Source organism: Scylla paramamosain, chromosome 5 (assembly GCF_035594125.1).
Source record: "Scylla paramamosain isolate STU-SP2022 chromosome 5, ASM3559412v1, whole genome shotgun sequence".
Classification (NCBI taxonomy): Eukaryota; Metazoa; Arthropoda; class Malacostraca; order Decapoda; family Portunidae; genus Scylla; species Scylla paramamosain.
In genome coordinates this window covers 22200056-22217555 of record NC_087155.1, presented here as the reverse complement: position 1 = coordinate 22217555, position 17500 = coordinate 22200056, and the positions used below count along the sequence as shown (strand labels likewise).

Here is a 17500-nt window from a genome sequence, read left to right as displayed (position 1 = left end):
TCCCTCCCTCCCTCCATCCTTCCCTCCCTCCACAGCCCACTCCTTCCTCACTCTCTCCTTCTTCCTCTTCCCTAACTTCTTTCTGTCTCTGTCTCTTCCTCTCGTTCTTACTTTCCATTTTCTTCCTAGTCTGATCTCTTCCTCATCCTCACTCTCTCTTTTGTTTCTTTAATCTCTCTCTCTCTCTCTCTCTCTCTCTCTCTCTCTCTCTCTCTCTCTCTCTCTCTCTCTCTCTCTCTCTCTCTCCCTTTCTATCTCTTTCATTTTGTATTCATACCTTCTTTTTCACCCAGAATTCATCTTTTGGTGTGAGGTTTTTATTCTCTCTCTCTATTTTATTTCTCGTCTTCATTTCCATTTCCCTCTCCTTCTTATTTTCCTTCCTTTTCATTTTCTATCCATTTATTCTTTATTCTGTTATTCTTTTTTCATATTTGTTCTCTCTTCCTTACATATCCCTTTTCTCTCTTTTTCCTCTACCTCTTCCTTCATCATCTCCCATCTCTTCCTTTCCTTCTCCCCTTTTCTTTTCCCGTTCTTATCCTCTCCATATAATCTTTCCCCTCTCATCCTTATCCCCTTCCTTTTCATCTTCCTCCTACTCCTCCTCTCTCTCGTCCATCTCTCTTCTGTCCAAACAACAACAGACAGCGAAAGAAAGGCAGAGAAGGAAAACAAACACCCACAGACTCCCACGCGCGCAAAAAGAGTAAACACATACAGGCAATATGAGAGACTGACAATAATAATAAGGTTCCCACGTTCAGAGTAATTCGCTTGATAGAGGGAGGAAGCTGCTCAAATTATAATTATATTGCCAGCTGCCTTAACTGACTGGCTGACTAACTGACTGGATGGGATGCAACTCTTTAACTCTACTCGTACTTTTTTTCTTTGACACGATAAAATAAATGAGTGGTAAATAAAGAAAATAAATATATGAATGTAAAGATAAGGGAATATGTAATGATGGTGAAAAAAATGAACCATGAATAAAAGAATGTAATTGAAAATGAAAATAGAAATAAGTCAATTCACAATAAGTAAATAGACAAAAATAGATAGACGAGTTAATAAACCTGAAAAAATGTACAAATTAAGGAATAATATAAATTGCTAGATAAAATATAAATTAAAGATGAAATTTGAAAAAAAGAAAATAAAAGGATATATTAATGTATAAATGAGATTAATTAAATAAAAAAAACATATATAATAGATTAGAATAAGAAAAAAATAAATACACAGATAATCATACGAATGAAAAAGAGAAATTCAGAAGGAAAGAAAAGAAGAAAAACACGAGAAATATACCTTCCAATAAATATTTACATTTTTTCTTTCCTTTACTTTTTACTTCTTTATTTTTCTACTTCCCTTCTCTCACTTGTTCTCTTCTTCGTTCTTCTTTTTCCTCCTTTCTCCCACTCCTCCGACATTGAGTCACTAATTATATACCATCACCTCTCTCTCTCTCTCTCTCTCTCTCTCTCTCTCTCTCTCTCTCTCTCTCTGGTATACATTTTTCTCCACCTTCATTCATCTCCACTCCGTCCGTTCCTTCACTGTCTTCCTTCGCTTCATTAAGACACGTACAAGTATTATAATTCTCATCCAGATTTCTCCTTTCATCCAAAACCGGTTCACATTTAATTTACCGAGAGAGTTACAATGATGACTCTTGATTTTTCCTTTTCTTTTTTCTTCTTTCTTGAACATGTCTTTTAGAGTCTCCTGTCGTGTCCTGTCTTTGTTCTCCCTGTCTCGCCATCACTCCTCCTGCCACTCCGTCAGCCCAGGCACTCTTCCACTTCTCCACTCATGCTGGTCATCTCTTACCCCCCTACTCCCCGTCCCGTCTCCCTCCAGTACACACACACACACACACACACACACACACACTTTCCTCCCCAGTAATCATCATGCTGGTCACTCCGTCGCGTCCAGTTACCCGCCATGCATCGCGACTCCCCGGTGCCTACCAAAAAGACCCCACCGCCTTGTTTATTCATGCACTCACATCACCCCGACCCAGCGGCACTCCTACTTACGTACACCTCCTGCTTATACCTCCCTGCTTCCCCGGAGTCCCCCCTGCTTCCCATTCGCCTCAGCAGCTAGTTCAGAGGCAGAGGGCGGGGTTCGAACCCTTCTCTGACTGTATACAGATATAATTACTCCTCTTTTATCAGCAGAAAACGACGTGGTAGTAGCGATTCGAGCCATCTGCGGAGCTGGTGCCTTTGTTGCGTTAGCCATCCAAGCACGCCACTCCAGCCCTTCCAGCGGGGAGTCAGAAGGGTGAGAGTTCGGGTTGTGTAACGCAGGCGGGTTGAGTCCCTCTGGTGGCTGGTTTTAACTCTCATCTCGGGCTTGGGTGGGTAGGAAAAGTAGGTCAACGCTGGAGACCGGGAGGCCGGGGGGAGTTAAGGGAGGGGAGAAGGGAGGGTTGGGGCAGGTTTGTGGTGGGGAGGCGTGCCGGGAGAAGGGAAGAAGGGAAGGAGGGAAGAGAAAGACGTAAGGAAGGAGAGGATGGAAGAGGGCAAGGAGGAGTAGATAGATGGGGAGGATGAGGAAGAAATAGATGAAGAGGAGGAGTTAGGTGACAATGAGGAGGAAGAAGAATAGTTGAGGATGGAAATGCTCGTGAAGAGGAGGAGGGTAAGGAAGAGAAGTAAGGAAGAGAGGGAAGGGAAGAGGGCAAGGAGGAGGAGGAGGAAGAGGAGGAGGAGGAGGAAGAGGAGGAGGAGGAGGAGGAGGAGGAGGAGGAGGAGGAGGAGGAGGAGGAGGAGGAGGAGGAGAAGGAAAAGGTTGTCGGGTACCTCACACTGGCATCATAACCCTCTCCCATACCACCACCACCACCACCACCTTTCTCCCCCTTCTTCCTTCCTTCCAGCCAACCAGTCACTTTTGCTGTTACATCCCTCCCTTGCCTTACCTCGCCTCCCTGTCTTGCCTGCCGTCCACCCTCCCTCCGTACGTACCACAGGTGTACTCGTAACCCCTTTCCCAGCCTCGCCGCGCCTCCACTGCAGCGACACAACAATGCCCACTCCTCTGCGCTTAAACTTTGAATCCAATACTTCTTCTATACTCCTATTTGGGTTCAGATTATATAGTTGCTCTCTTAAAAATCAATGGTTTATATGCTTAAAACGCTTTGCTCTCGTAAGAATTTAGTTACATAAGAAAATAAGGGAAGCTGCAAGAAGCCATGAGTCCTAAATGTGGCAGTCCTTGTATTAAATGAACCTACTTATTCCCACCTAATAAGGACTATTTTTCAAAGGGTACAGATATGATTAGTCAGGTTCCCATGGGTGCTTTTCTCACAGGTGATGCAGAGTGCTTATTAAACCGTCACTAGAGTCATGAGAACAGCCTTGATAAACTCCGGTAACTTGCACTACAGCCTGTTAAGCGGAAGTCAGATAAATAAGACGCCGAAATGTTTATGAGAATATGAAGTGTCTTGTATTAAGTAAAATCTCGCTCTTAGTTTCATTCAAGTATCACTACTTCAATAAACTCCACGACACTATAAAGATTCTAAGGATCAACTACGCAGCACTAAAGCATGCACAGTTAGTTTTCAAAGATATTAATTCAGCCAGGGAGAGAGAGAGAGAGAGAAAAAAAAAAAAAAAGAGGTAACTTCATTTATAGAAAACATCATATTCCTATCTTGAATTCTTCCCTTCGCTTATTAACTATTTCTTTATTCCTCTTCCTTTGAATCTCCTCTCATCTCTCCCGTTTCTCGTCCGTTCCAGGTGGTGGTGGTGGTGGTGGTAGTGGTGGTGGTGTGGTGGTGGTGGTGGTGGTGGTGGTGCCCTGAGGCGGCTCACACACCTTCACTTTCTCTTGTTTTATTACGTTTAATCACTGGCGGAGGAGGAGGAGGAGGAGGAGGAGGAGGAGGAGGAGGAGGAGGAGGAGGAGGAGGAGGAGGAGGAGGAGGAGGAGGAGGAGAAGGAGAGAAAAAAGTAGATAGATGAACACAAAGAGGAAGAGGAAGTTATATGAAGAGCGAAAGTTAAAGAAGGGAAGAGGAAACCTGAGAAGAAATAGAAAGTCTACCAAGACAGAGTGAGGGAGAAATTAATAAGGGAAGAGGAAGAGATAGGAGAAGGAAAGGAAAAGTGGAAGGGAGAAGAGGAAGAGAGAAAAAAGCAGAGAAAGAAAAAGAAGGCAAGGAAAAAGAAAAGAGAAGATGATAAAAAATGAAAAAAAGAGCGCAAAGATTGCAAGGAAAAAGATAAGTGGGAGGGAGGGAAAAGATAAGAAGCGGGAGGAAGAGAAAAGATAAGAAGTGGGAGGAAGAGAAGTAAAAGAGAAAAGGAAGGAGGAAGAGGGAGAAGGAAAAGAGAGATTAAAGTTAAGAGAATGAAAAGGAAAGCGTGCGAAGAATAGAAGGAAAAAGATAAGTGGGAGAGAGAGAAGATAAGAAGAATTAGTGGGAGGGAGAGAAGGAGAGGAGTAGTGGGAGTAGGGAGAACATTATTATTATTATAGACACATTCCAAAAGGGTGGAGTTTGTCTTCCACGCGTTCATTATTTTGTATGGGCGAGACACGGAGAGACTTTGCACGGTGCCAAGGCTTCCTCCATTACCACCAGCACCACCACCACGCCAAGCCATCCCTTTCCCAATATAGACTCTCCCAGCACCACACCACCACACACATATATAGTATCCCACGAACTAACACCAAAGCCACAATATAGAGTCTATTGTCACTACCACCATACACCACACACCACTTCACCACCACCATAACAGAAAGCACAGTAGTGGAATGACGATAAATCTTCACCACTGCTATCAATAAACTCGTAAACTCTCACTTATTCTCTTTTTTCTACGCATTACCTTCCTCCTTCCTCCTTCCTCCCATCTCACCTTCACTACCACCATTACCACCACCACCACACACTTCCACATATAGCACAGTGGTGGAATAACATAAACCTTTCACCTTTCCTATCAATACACTTGTAAACTCTCTCCTATTCTCTTTTCCTACGCATTACCTCCCTCTCTCTCCTTCTCCCATCTCCCCTCTTCCCCCCCTGCCCTCTCTTCTCTCTCCTGTACGCCATCCCACCCCAGCTCCTCCCCTCCCCTGCAGACACTTCCTAACGGTGCCAGCTGATACCTGACCCGCGTCTTCCCTTCCCACGCCTCCCGCCCTCCCGCTGCCGGAGGTGAGGTCTTCCTGAGCCGCCGTACTTTTCGTTTTAAGATTATACCAAGGCGGCGGCCGTGAAGGGGAATATTTATTTTATTTTTTCGTTGTTATTCTCGTGAACATCCTGGTTAAAGGTGGTGGTGGTAGTGGTGGTGGTGGTATCAATTTTCACATGAATTTTTACTGTTTTTTTTTCTATCTCACGTCACGTAAAGTGTATAGGAGTACTAATGTAGCTGGGTATAAATAATAATCCTGCTGACCTTAAGAAAGAAAAAGACTCTGAAAGATACGCATTTTGTGTTTGTGGCAGTGGTGGTGATAGTTGTGTCAATTTTCAAATATTAATCTTTACTGAACTGTTTTTTTTTATTTTTTTATTTCTATCTCCAATCACGCAAAGATAATGTGAGTACTAATGGACATGAATATAAGAAACATGAAAGAACAATCCTGTTAACCTTAAAATAAAAATTAAAAAAATTCTAGGTACGCATTACCATAAAATCCTCAAAAATAATAATCTTAGCAGACCTCAACTGACTCTTGACTCTTGATCTGAACATGACAAAACGTACATGAAAAAAAAAAAAAATCACACACATACACACGAAACAAACTGAGGAACAAATAGAACAGAAAGCATAAGCAAATACATGACCACACACACACACACACACACACACACACACACACACACACACACACACACACTTGGACAGACTCTCAGACTCTCAGGGTGCATGTCTATTGTTTCAGGGGGAGACGGACTGCTGGCTGACTGGCTGACCTCTCGCCCCTGCTCCTCCTCCTCCTCCTCGAGGCTGGACACACTGACCCAGGGAACCTCAGAGTGAGAGAGAGGGAGACAGATAAAGAGGAACACTCAGGAATAATCGAACGGTGGAGTGTGGAGAGAGAGAGAGAGAGAGAGAGAGAGAGAGAGAGAGAGAGAGAGAGAGAGAGAGAGAGAGAGAGAGAGAGAGAGAGAGAGAGAGAGAGAGAGAGAGAGAGAGAGAGAGAGAGAGAGAGAGAGAGAGAGAGAGAGAGAGAGAGAGAGAGAGAGAGAGAGAGAGAGAGAGAGAGAGAGAGAGAGAGAGAGAGAGAGAGAGAGAGAGAGAGAGAGAGAGAGAGAGAGAGAGAGAGAGTGTGTGTGTGTGTGTGTGTGTGTGTGTGTGTGTGTGTGTGTGTGTGTGTGTGTGTGTGTGTGTGTGTGTGTGTGTGTGTGTGTGTGTGTGTGTGTGTGTGTGTATGTGTGTCGCTATCAATATCTATTCCAAGACGACCACAGTAACCTGGAACGAGTCACAACTTGTCGCCTTGAGGAACAACTGGACCTGAGGTAACTGTTGAGTGTGACTTCCGTGACTTCCACACCTCAGTTGAATGGTACAAGGTGGAACAGTGTCTATCTATCTATCTATCTATCTATTTATCTATCTATCTATCTATCTATCTATCTATCTATCCCTCTCATTTACGTCTCTTTCTCCTCATGCTGCTGCTCTTCTTCTTCTTCTTCTTCTTTTTCTTCTTCTTCTTGTTCTTCTTGTTCTTCTTGTTCTTGTTCTTCTTCTTCTTCTCCTCCTCCTCCTCCTCCTCCTCATTACTGCGTGACCCTGTTTCTACGTGGTTTCAAACTCAATCAGTTGGTTAATTAGTCAGTCCTCTTCCTCCTCCTCTTCATCTTTCTCTTCCTCCTCTTCCTTCTCTCCCTCCTGTACCTCATCCCCGTTTTCCTTCTCCTTTATCTTTCTATCTTATTCCCTTTTTCCATACGTGTGTCTTTCATTTTCTCGTTATTTTGTTTTCGTTCTTAATCTCTTAGTCCTTACTCGTGCTTTCGTTCTTCTTGTTCCTGTTCTTCTCTTCGCCTTTTCAGTTTTATCTATTTATCCATCCATCTCTCTCTCTCTCTCTCTCTCTCTCTCTCTCTCTCTCTCTCTCTCTCTCTCTCTCTCTCTCTCTCTCTCTCTCTCTCTCTCTCTCTCTCTCTCTCTTGTTTGTTTGCCCTCATGACCTTACTGTCTCCTCTTCATCTCTCTCCCCCACTTTTTTTTCCCCCTTTTTTCATTATTTACCAAAAGTCTGCTCACCAGGGAATTAAGGGAAGCTTTCCCTTTCTTGTTTTTACTTTCTCCTTTCTCATTTCTTCCCTCCTCTTTATCATCAGTCCCTCCTCCCCCATCTTCATTTTCACGTTTTTCTTTCTGCTTTCACTCTCTATTCCCTTCTTTCTGTTTATTCCTGGTAAAATGTTTGTTATAGAACTGCCATATTTTTCTTATTGTCTCACTATTTCCCTCTTTTTTTCTCTCCCCCTCCTCCTTCATTTCCTTCGTCTATACTTTATATTTCCGTATTGATATTTCTTCTTCTAAGTATTCGAGAATCGACACGTGTATTTATACATATACATTTTTTTTCAGTATATTTCGCTGCGATTTTGTTTCTCTTCCTTTTGTGAACGGTCCCAATTACTCCGACCAAGACCTTGATGCCTCGAAAAGAAGGGAGCTGGGATGGGCTAACTGGGGCTGTGGTGGGCTAGGATGGACTAGGGTGGACTGGGGTGCGGTGGGTTGTGGTGGGGTGCGGTCTGGTTGTGGTGAACTGGAACGAGTTATGATGGAGAGAGAGAGAGAGAGAGAGAGAGAGAGAGAGAGAGAGAGAGAGAGAGAGAGAGAGAGAGAGAGAGAGAGAGAGAGAGAGAGAGAGAGAGAGAGAGAGAGAGAGAGAGAGAGAGAGAGAGAGAGAGAGAGAGGCGCACACACACAGGGCCAAAGAGTGTAATTACAAGCCTGGAAAGCAAAGGGACGGAAGCAAACATATGGATCACGGGTTTGTCATGCGCGGATCAAAGTCGTTTGCTGATCTTAGGCGGCAGCTCAAACACGGCCCCGGGAGGAAGGGAGGCAGTAAAGGTAGTAAACGGAAGGAAGGGAGGCGGGAGACGGAGCAGAAGGAAGGGAGGAAGGGAAGCTATAAACGGAAGGAAGTAAAGGAGAGAGGGAGGCAGTTAAAAAGGAAGGGAAGAAGGGAGGCAGAACAGAAGGAAGGGAGGAAGCAGAGATGGTACAGATACACTATTCAAGGATGAGAAAATTTATTTAAAAGTGTAGAGAAGTGAGATACAGAAAGTGCAGTATGTGTGTTAGAAAATTATGAGGATACAGAATGAAAAATTAGAGGTAGGCAGACATTCAGTATAGGTAGATGGTAGTAGTAGTAGTAGTAGTAGTAGTAGTAGTAGTAGTAGTAGTAGTAGTAGTAGTAGTAGTAGTAGTAGTAGTAGTAGTAGTAGTTGTTGTTGTTGTTGTTGTTGTTGTTGTTGTTGTTGTAGCATAAAAAAAAAAACAACAACCAATATCACCACCACTACCACCACCACTACCACCAACCCCCGAAAACAGCATCATGAAGAACCACCAAGCATCACCCTCGCAACCTAAAACTCTCAAGCCCTGAAAACCACGGACGAGTTTTAAGCGAATCGAAAGAAGTCCGCACTTGAAAACCACCCGGGAGTGGAGATAAGCCTCGCGAACCGCCACAAACTTCCTTCCCTAGCATCTCTCCCTCCCCCGCCCTGCCTCGTGGCCGCTCCTACAAGCCTTTCACCACCTGATGTCACTTTCCCTCTTCCTGAACGTAGCCGTGGGGCAGGTAAGGACAATAACACCGCGTATCTACCTGAGGGTCGCCGAGGACGGTTTAGGGGTGGTAAGCTGCTCGGGTAGGGATAGGGCAGGTGAGGGAAGAGGAAAAGTGGAGGTAGTAGCCAGGTATTGTGAAAAGTGGGCAGACAGGTGAGTAGGGAAGAATGGGTGGTGGGTGTTGAGTGTTATGAAAGGAGGTGAGGGAAAGAATGAAATAGTATTCATTTAGGTAAAAGGAAACCTAAATGATTGATAGATTGAATAACTGATCGGTTTTAAGGCATCGCAACAAAGAGACCACTTGGGGTGAAAGGAACAATGAGGAAGAGGACAAAAGCGGATACAAGTGGATCCACGTGGATGTCAAGCGGTAACAGACAAGTACGTCCAAATTATACACTGATCTAACTTCACTATTTGAGATGAGATCTAGCAACAGTATAAGGGAAGAGAAAAATGTTATCTACTGCCACTTTCATTCATAGGAAGCGAATATATAAGCTTGTTGACATGGTAATATTATGACCGTAAGGTACTAATGGGGATCAGGTGGAGACGTAAACACTCCTTACAAAAAGAATAAATGTATAAAGATGAAAACACTACACGGAAAACGAATCAGGAAGAGGTTACGAAGAGCAGGCAAATTATGGAAGAAAATTACCGATGAAAACACGCCATATCAGAGAGAGACGAGGACGATGAAGAAGAGAGAGAAATAGCTGGAAAAAGAGAACCAAGAAGAGGAAAGGACGGGCACGCTCTACGTATATTATGGGGAAAAAAATACAAAGGGAAACATCATACGGATCTGATATGGGGAAACTTTTCTTTTCTACGTCAGGTTTAGTATTCAAAGAAGCGCTGAGATGAGGACCAATAACGTACCAGAAAACACACACACACACACACACACACACACACACACACATACGAACAGATCAATACCAGGAAAATATTAGTTCCTAGAAATCTCTCGCTTTTGAGCTTCGCCTTCCTGCTGTCCCGTGTAATCCAGTACAGGTAAAACTCTTCCCAGAATCAGCACAAAAGGAGGGGAACACATGTCATTTCTTTTTTTTTTATCTCCACCAGCGCAACCTCTCAAGTTCCTTTCCTTCGTCATGGTCCAAGAAGGGAAGAGAGAAGGGGGAAGAGAAAAAGAGAAGATAATTGGAGAAAGAAGCAAAGGAGGAGGGTTGTTATGCTCCTAGAGGTTATTTTCTTTTGTTTTATCCCCACTGGTCGATATAATAATTCCAGGAGCAGTGGTCGAGGAGGGCGAGGGTTAGTCCGGGATTAGCCTATTGCCTCACTGACCTTTGTATGCCTGAAACCTGTTACCTGTAATCTGTGCACCTCTACCCTCATCACATACTGCCGTGCCTGACATCAATCTGGCTGAGGATACGAAAATCTGACAGCTACATTAGCCACCACCACGACCAGCAGCACCACCACGTCACCACACACTCTGCATCACCTTGCTACCTTCCACACGTCGTCACCACCAGATTACTTTCCTAAACTCTACCTCTGGACATCTACCAAGTGACTAGTGTACTTTACTGGAGAAACATTACGTGACGCCTCCACCATGTTTTGCCTTGTTACTCGTGGTGCTCTTCAGAAACTTGCAAGTGTGTGTGTTCCTTATATATTGTGAGTGGAAGGGAAAAGGTTTACTTAATCTGATCCTTAGTCTCGTGTGTCTTCTCGTTTTTTCTCTCTTGCCTCTCATTCATCTGAAATCACTCCACCAAACAAGTTTCTTTCAGTCTCATGTATGCTGTTTTCAGTGGGACATTCCGGACCCAAAGCTGAGTCGTCTCGCTCCCTCACTGCATCCTTAACAGCTTGCAAATCCACCTTTCTCTATTCAATGAAAGCGCTAGTTTAGCTAAGTTCTTTCGAATCTACCAGGGTTTAGCAGTGACGTATAATATATCATTCATGGCTTCCTTGCTGTTTCCCTAATGTCAACAGTCGATTCCTTGCGTGTCTCCTTGTTCGTCGTCATTGCATCCTTCTTTTGCTTTCATTCCCTGTAGGTCATCCATAAGTCCATTTCTACATCTCTTCCATTCTATCTTCCTCCAGATCTATTCACCAGGCACTTTCCAAATTCCCTCCTCAGCTTGCAGAGAGTCAAACTAATCCCCACTGACGTTGATCAAAACATTCCTGTCTTCACCACGGCAACAGCGACATACATCTTCTCTTCTTTTTCCCTGTCTCTCTCCTGGATCCTTGCCATCACTACATCTGCCCCTCCACCCCCAGTCACCACCCGACGCTGCGATAACGCCTCTCCCCACCTCCTGCCGTCCCCAATAATACAAAGGCGAATTTTACACGTTTTCTTTGCCGCTGACTGTTTTCCTCGTTCATCACGATCACCTCCACCACCGCTGCCGCTTTCTGTAGATATCTTTTGTGCGAAATTTTGATCAAAGAAAAGTGTAAATCTAAATCGACCACCACCACCACCACCACCACCACCATCACTAAGAAAAACAGCAACAACAACAACAAAAACAACAAATAAGTGCCAATGATACAAGTTAATATTACCAAAGCACATGAAGAAAATCACGTACGAAAAAGCGAAGTCCTTATGACACACACACACACACACACACACACACACACACTCACTCACACACACACACATATACGTGTGTGTGTGTGCGCGCGCGCACACACACACACCCACACACACCCACTCACACACCCACTCACACACCCACACACACATACACACAAACTCAGATGCTGCTTTACTTCATATTGACAGAATCCCTCCCATCCCCTTCCCTTCCCTTCCACCCCCAAACCCCATCCTACATTTCCTTCACCATTCCTCCCCCTCATCTCCTCCCAATCTCTACCGCCCCCTTCACATCTCCCCTTTCCCCGCTCCGGCTCCCGATAACGCCAGAGACTCGTAAAGGAACATTCCGTTATTTTTATTTCCCTTGTTCTCAGAAGGAGGAAATATCCACTTCCTTGACACCCTCGCCCCCTCTTCCTATTACCTCCCTCTCCCCTCTTCTTCTTCTTCTTCTCTCCTCTTCTTCCTTTCATCTTCCTGACAATATTCAGAGCATTCCCCCTCCCTTCCCCACCTTTTTCCTCTCAGACTCCCTCCCTATTTCCCTTTGCGTCTCCGTCTGTACCCCTCCTCCTACTACTCCTACTCCTCCTCCTCCTCCTCCCTTCTGCTGTGCTGTCCTGTCTCTCTTCCTTGTAGCTAGTTAGTAGTTACCGAACAGCCTTGCAAGGACCAAAAGGTCTGTTGCTGTTTGGCTTTCCTTTGTATTCCTTTGTATTCCTCCTCTTTCCTCATTGGTTTGTGGAAGAGAAGAATAACGAAGTCAGTGATGATAGGTTATGGGAAGGAGATGGAAGAGGAGGAGGGAGGAGGAGGAATAAAAACAGAATGAAAATGAGACTGAGGACACCGAGAATAAAGAGTAGAAAAGACAAAATAGGAGAAAAGGAAGAAAAGGAAGGGAAGAGTACAAGAAGTAGGGAAAAGAACGAAGGAAAATGAAGAAAAATATGAGAAAGAGGAGAAGCAACCAGTAAAAAGACCATGCTAACTTATAATGAGGTTACCCGCTTAATTAAAAGCTCTGTTGTACTATACGAACCATCCATCTCACCATCCGTGTCACCATCATCACTAGAATCACCGTAACTGCCACAATATCTCACCATCATATTTATTTTATTTATTTTTTTTTATCTATATCGTTATTTGTATATATATCTTATGCATTTACTTTCTGCTATCACCATTAATCTCCACAATCTCTCTCTCTCTCTCTCTCTCTCTCTCTCTCTCTCTCTCTCTCTCTCTCTCGTCTCTCTCTCTCTCTCGTCCGGAGATAACACAGCTTTACCCTACGTTCAGTTTCCTGTTTTGTTCTCTTTGTTCTCTCGTTACATAATAGTACAAAGATAGTGAGGGTGTTTGTTTTTCACTGTAATTCATGAAGCTGTATCTTGATCAACGTGCGGTGAAAGTGTGTATGCGTGTGTGTGTAGACTCTCTCTCTCTCTCTCTCCTCTCTCTCTCTCTCTCTCTCTCTCTCTCTCTCTCTCCTCTCTCTCTCTCTCTCTCTCTCTCATGTAGAAGATGAGAGATAAAAGTACGTGAGAGTATTATACTGGCCAGGAAGAGAACTCTAGTGTGGAGGAAGAGAAAGAGGAAAAGAAAAAAAAAAGGAAAGATGATTCGATATAGCATGAAAAAAAAAAAGAAAAGAAAGGAAGTAATGAAGGGGAGAAAAAGAGGAGGGAATGTGAAGCACTTTTTCTTTTCTTCTGTTATTTCTTCTCTCTCTCTCTCTCTCTCTCTCCTCTCTCTCTCTCTCTCTCTCTCTCTCTCTCTCTCTCTCTCTCTCTCTCTCTCTCGCTCTCTCTCTCTCTCTCTCTCTCTTTCTCTTTATTTGATTTTTTAGGGGGTGTTGAAAGAGAGTGAAGAAATGAGAGGGTGTGAGGATGAAGGGGGAGGGAAAGGGAGGGAAAAGGAAACATGATGATGATGAAAAAAGCAAAGTTTGGACCTTAAAAATTTTACTGCTCAGGATTACGTCTGGGAATAAATACCCTGGAACTATTTATGCATCCAACTTAACTTTGGGTGAAGGAAGATTTAATGAGATAGATACACAAGCTCTTATTATTTTTTGCACGTATCAATTAATGTATATATCTTTTTTTCCTTATTTATGTTCATATTCTTAATATATATTTTAGTACCCTGTTTGTACCCATTTAGCAAGCTGATTTTAGCACCTACTTAATATTCACTAAGTACTAACATTTTGTACCCACTCAGTACCCACTTAGTACCCATTTAGCACCTATTTCGTACCTATGTTAGTGGCCATTTAGTAGCTGTCTTTAATACCCATTCCGTAGTGCCTATTTTAGCATCCAATTAGTGCCAATTCAGTATCCATATCCAGGTGGGTCAAGGGAACGATCTAACCTAACCTCACCTGCCTTCTTGGGGCCGCGAGGAACACACCGTGGTTGATTAAGGTGTAATGGGTGATGTTTTCCGCAGGTGTGGAGGAGCCGAGCCTAACCACGAGTCTCCACTATCCCTTAGGATCCCTGGACGCCTCAGCCCCAGGGTAACTATGATGCTCCATGTTTTACTTAAGTCATTGCCTGTTTGTCTCAATGTTTTGCTTCTCACTGCATGTTATGTTCCCTTTGTGTCCTCCTGTTTTTTCGTCCTTACTCCCTCTCTGCTCCCTCCATCTCAATCTTCCTCTCTTCCTGTTCCCCTGCCTGTAACCCTGATTTTCCTTCTCCCTGTCTGCTTACCTCCCTGCCGCCTTATTTTCATCCCTTTTCTCTCTCTCTCTGTGAGCTTATCTTTTTGTCTTCCTTGACTCACACCCTTACTCCCTCTCTCCCTGCCAGCTTACTTCCATCACTACCTGTTTCTCATCCTTAATCTACCTTCCTCCCTGCTTGTCTGTCTCCCTCACTCCTGGCCTACCTTTCTCCCTTACTACTTCACTGCCTGTTCGCCTGTTTGTTTTTTCTTTTTTTTTTCTTTTTGACGTTTTACCTTCCTTGTCATCTTCCTTTCCTACTTTTTTTTTTACTCTCTCCCTCCCTCTCACCCCTCCAATGCCATTCCCTCTCCCTCTTTTTAATCATCCCTCTCCCACCCTCTCTCCCTCACTACCTCTTCTCACGTATTAATTGTCCCATTCTCTCCCTCCCCTCTCTCTTTCCTCTCTCACTCCACCACCACCACCGCCACCCCCAGTGATCAGCCATTCATTGCCCTCCCTCACTCTCATAAACCCGTTAGCATAATAGACTCGATCGTGCAGAGCAATATCAATGAGGCTGATAACGATAGTGATGGCGATAGTAATAATTAGGGTAAAAAGAGGGAAAAAAAGGACTCGAATAATAATGAGAATAAGTGGACTTTAATTTATGGGGACTACACACACACACATACACACACACACACACACACACACACACAGACAAGGCCGCCGCCCCAGCCAGCCTCCCTAGCCTATCCAAAACAAAGATAAATAAGTAAACAGCCTTCAGAAAACTTCGAGGGTGAGAGAGAGAGAGAGAGAGAGAGAGAGAGAGAGAGAGAGAGAGAGAGAGAGAGAGAGAGAGAGAGAGAGAAGGAGGAGAGAGAGAGAACTATTCCCAGGATGTAAACAAAGACAACCCCGACCCTTGCCTCCTCCCTGTGACCTTTTGGGATGCACTGGGGGTCACCTGCCTCTGCCCCCCTGGGGTTACCACACGCCGCCACCCGCGCACCCCCGAGGCCGCCAGGAGGAGGAGGAGGATGAGAATGAGGAGGAGGAGAGAAAAGATGATTTCATACATGGGATTATATAAGGTGAAAAAATAAGAGAAATAATAGCGTACAACAAGGATGGTGATAAAAAGGAGGAAGAGGAAGAGAATCAGGAGGAGGAAGAGAACGAGAGGGAGGACGAGGAGGAGCAGGAAGAGAAAGATGATGATTTCATGCATAGAATTATATAAGATGAAAAAAAAATACCAGAAAATATTGGTGTACAAGGAGGAGGATGATAAAGAGGAAAAGAAGGAAGAGAAGGCAGAAGAGAGAGAAGGGAAGGAAGAAGAGGACAAAATAGAGCCATCTATAATAACATTACCACTTAATTTTCTTTCATACATACATAGATACATACGTACATGTAGTAGTAGTAGTAGTAGTAGTAGTAGTAGTAGTAGTAGTAGTAGTTTATTGACAAAACATACATACATACACACATACATACAACTACTACTATTACTACTACTACTACTACTACTACTACTACTACTACCACGATTAGAAGAACAGAACAGAACAAAGCAAGACATCTCCCCGTCTCAGAGCATCCTCGGGGAACGTGTGGGCAGGAAACAGTTAGCTGAGAGCACCATGAAAATTACCGTGTGGAAAACGAGGACATGAAAATTTTACAATAAAGAATGAAAGATGAAGGAGTAAGAAGAGGAATAGGAGGAGGAGGAGGAGGAGGAGGAGGAGGAGGAGGAGGAGGAGGAGGAGGAGGAGGAGGAGTCAAATAGGTGTCCATCACTGCGACAGGGAACTAATTGCTAAACACACACACACACACACACACACACACACACACACACTGACCCAGAACACCTCATTTCTCCACAGTCTGGGAATCAACAACATTCACGAACGAACGTATATCCAACACTAAAGTTTATGCGTCACGTATTCGGTGTCTTAACTCACAGATGAGGAAAGAAACAAATGAAGTTTTCCTTACTGTCTCTTTCTTTAACTCTCTCTTAAAAAAAAAAAAATGTAAAAGGAGGATGCCACAGAGAGAGAGAGAGAGAGAGAGAGAGAGAGAGAGAGAGAGGTGGGGGGGCTCAAGAAGGATGGCAGAGGCTAAGTTTAAGATGGACGAGAAGCGAGTAAGTCTAAGGAGAAAGAAGTAAGCGAGAGAGAGAGAGAGAGAGAGAGAGAGAGAGAGAGAGAGAGAGAGAGAGAGAGAGAGAGAGAGAGAGAGAGAGAGAGAGAGAGAGAGAGAGAGAGAGAGAGAGAGACGGCACTGGAAAAAAAAATGTAAAGGGAGGGACAGGAAAGGAGATGAATGGAGAGTGAAACAAGTGGAAGGAAAGGAAGAGGTAATAGGAGGAGGAGGAGGAGGAGGAGGAGGAGGAGGAGGAGGAGGAGGAGGAGGAGGAGGAGGAGGAGGAGAGAGAGTCGATATAAGAGGAAGAAGAAGAGCAGGAGCCACTTACTGTAAAATTTAAGGAAGAGAAGGAAGGCGAGAGAAAAGATTGTAACTCAACACGGAGAAAACTTGACTCCAGAAAAATATTATCGATTATTCTGAATGGTAAGGAAGAGGAGACACGGGATTTCCTTTCCTTGCATTCATACTTTTATTCTTGTTGTGATGATGGTTTTTGTTACTAATGCCGATACTAATACTGACACTAATATCACCAATAATACTAAAGTCACTATTTCTATTTTTTTTACCGATTTGAGGAGGGCGTTAAATGTTAAAGCAAATGAAGATAAGAGATAACGGAAACAATGAGTAAAGATAAGAAGATTATAGAGGAAACAGTTGAAAATCGAATTATATATATATATATATATATATATATATATATATATATATATATATATATATATATATATATATATATATATATATATATATATATATATATATATATATATATATATATATATATATATATATATATATATATATATATATATATATATATATAAGAAAAGGGAAAAAATAGAAAAACCAAAATTTACAACGAAAGGTAAATAGTAAAAAATCTAGAAAATAAAGAATAGCAAAACATGAAAGAAAAGATTAATAAAACCTGAATAGAATAATTTATAAAAGATCAAGAAGACAAACAAAAAAAAATGAAATGTCAAAATCAGAAAAAAAACATACAAAAATGAAATGAAAAATCAGCAGGAAAGAAAAGTAGGAAGGAAAATATGTCACAACGACACGTCCTGTCCTGCTTGCGTGGGTGTGAGGCAGGCACAGCTCTCTCTCTCTCTCTCTCTCTCTCTCTCTCTCTCTCTCTCTCTCTCTCTCTCT

At 43.3% G+C, this 17500-nt stretch overlaps 2 protein-coding genes across 4 annotated transcripts in view; one reads left to right on the top strand and one right to left on the bottom strand.

Moving 5' to 3' along the window:
• Positions 1–17500, bottom strand: part of LOC135100959 (uncharacterized) — a 228424-nt gene that overhangs the window by 50419 nt on the left and 160505 nt on the right. The gene's annotated exons all lie outside the window — the stretch shown is intronic.
• The window catches only part of LOC135100669 (sal-like protein 3), a 70798-nt gene that overhangs the window by 37511 nt on the left and 15787 nt on the right, over positions 1–17500 (top strand). For 2 of the 3 annotated variants that reach the window (XM_064003803.1, XM_064003802.1), the window contains one exon: positions 13936–14005. The gene's annotated coding sequence lies outside the window, so the exon portion shown is untranslated. Of the gene's footprint in view, positions 1–6235; positions 6539–13935; positions 14006–17500 lie in introns of those variants that run through there. The other variant, XM_064003804.1, reaches the window with a different exon arrangement.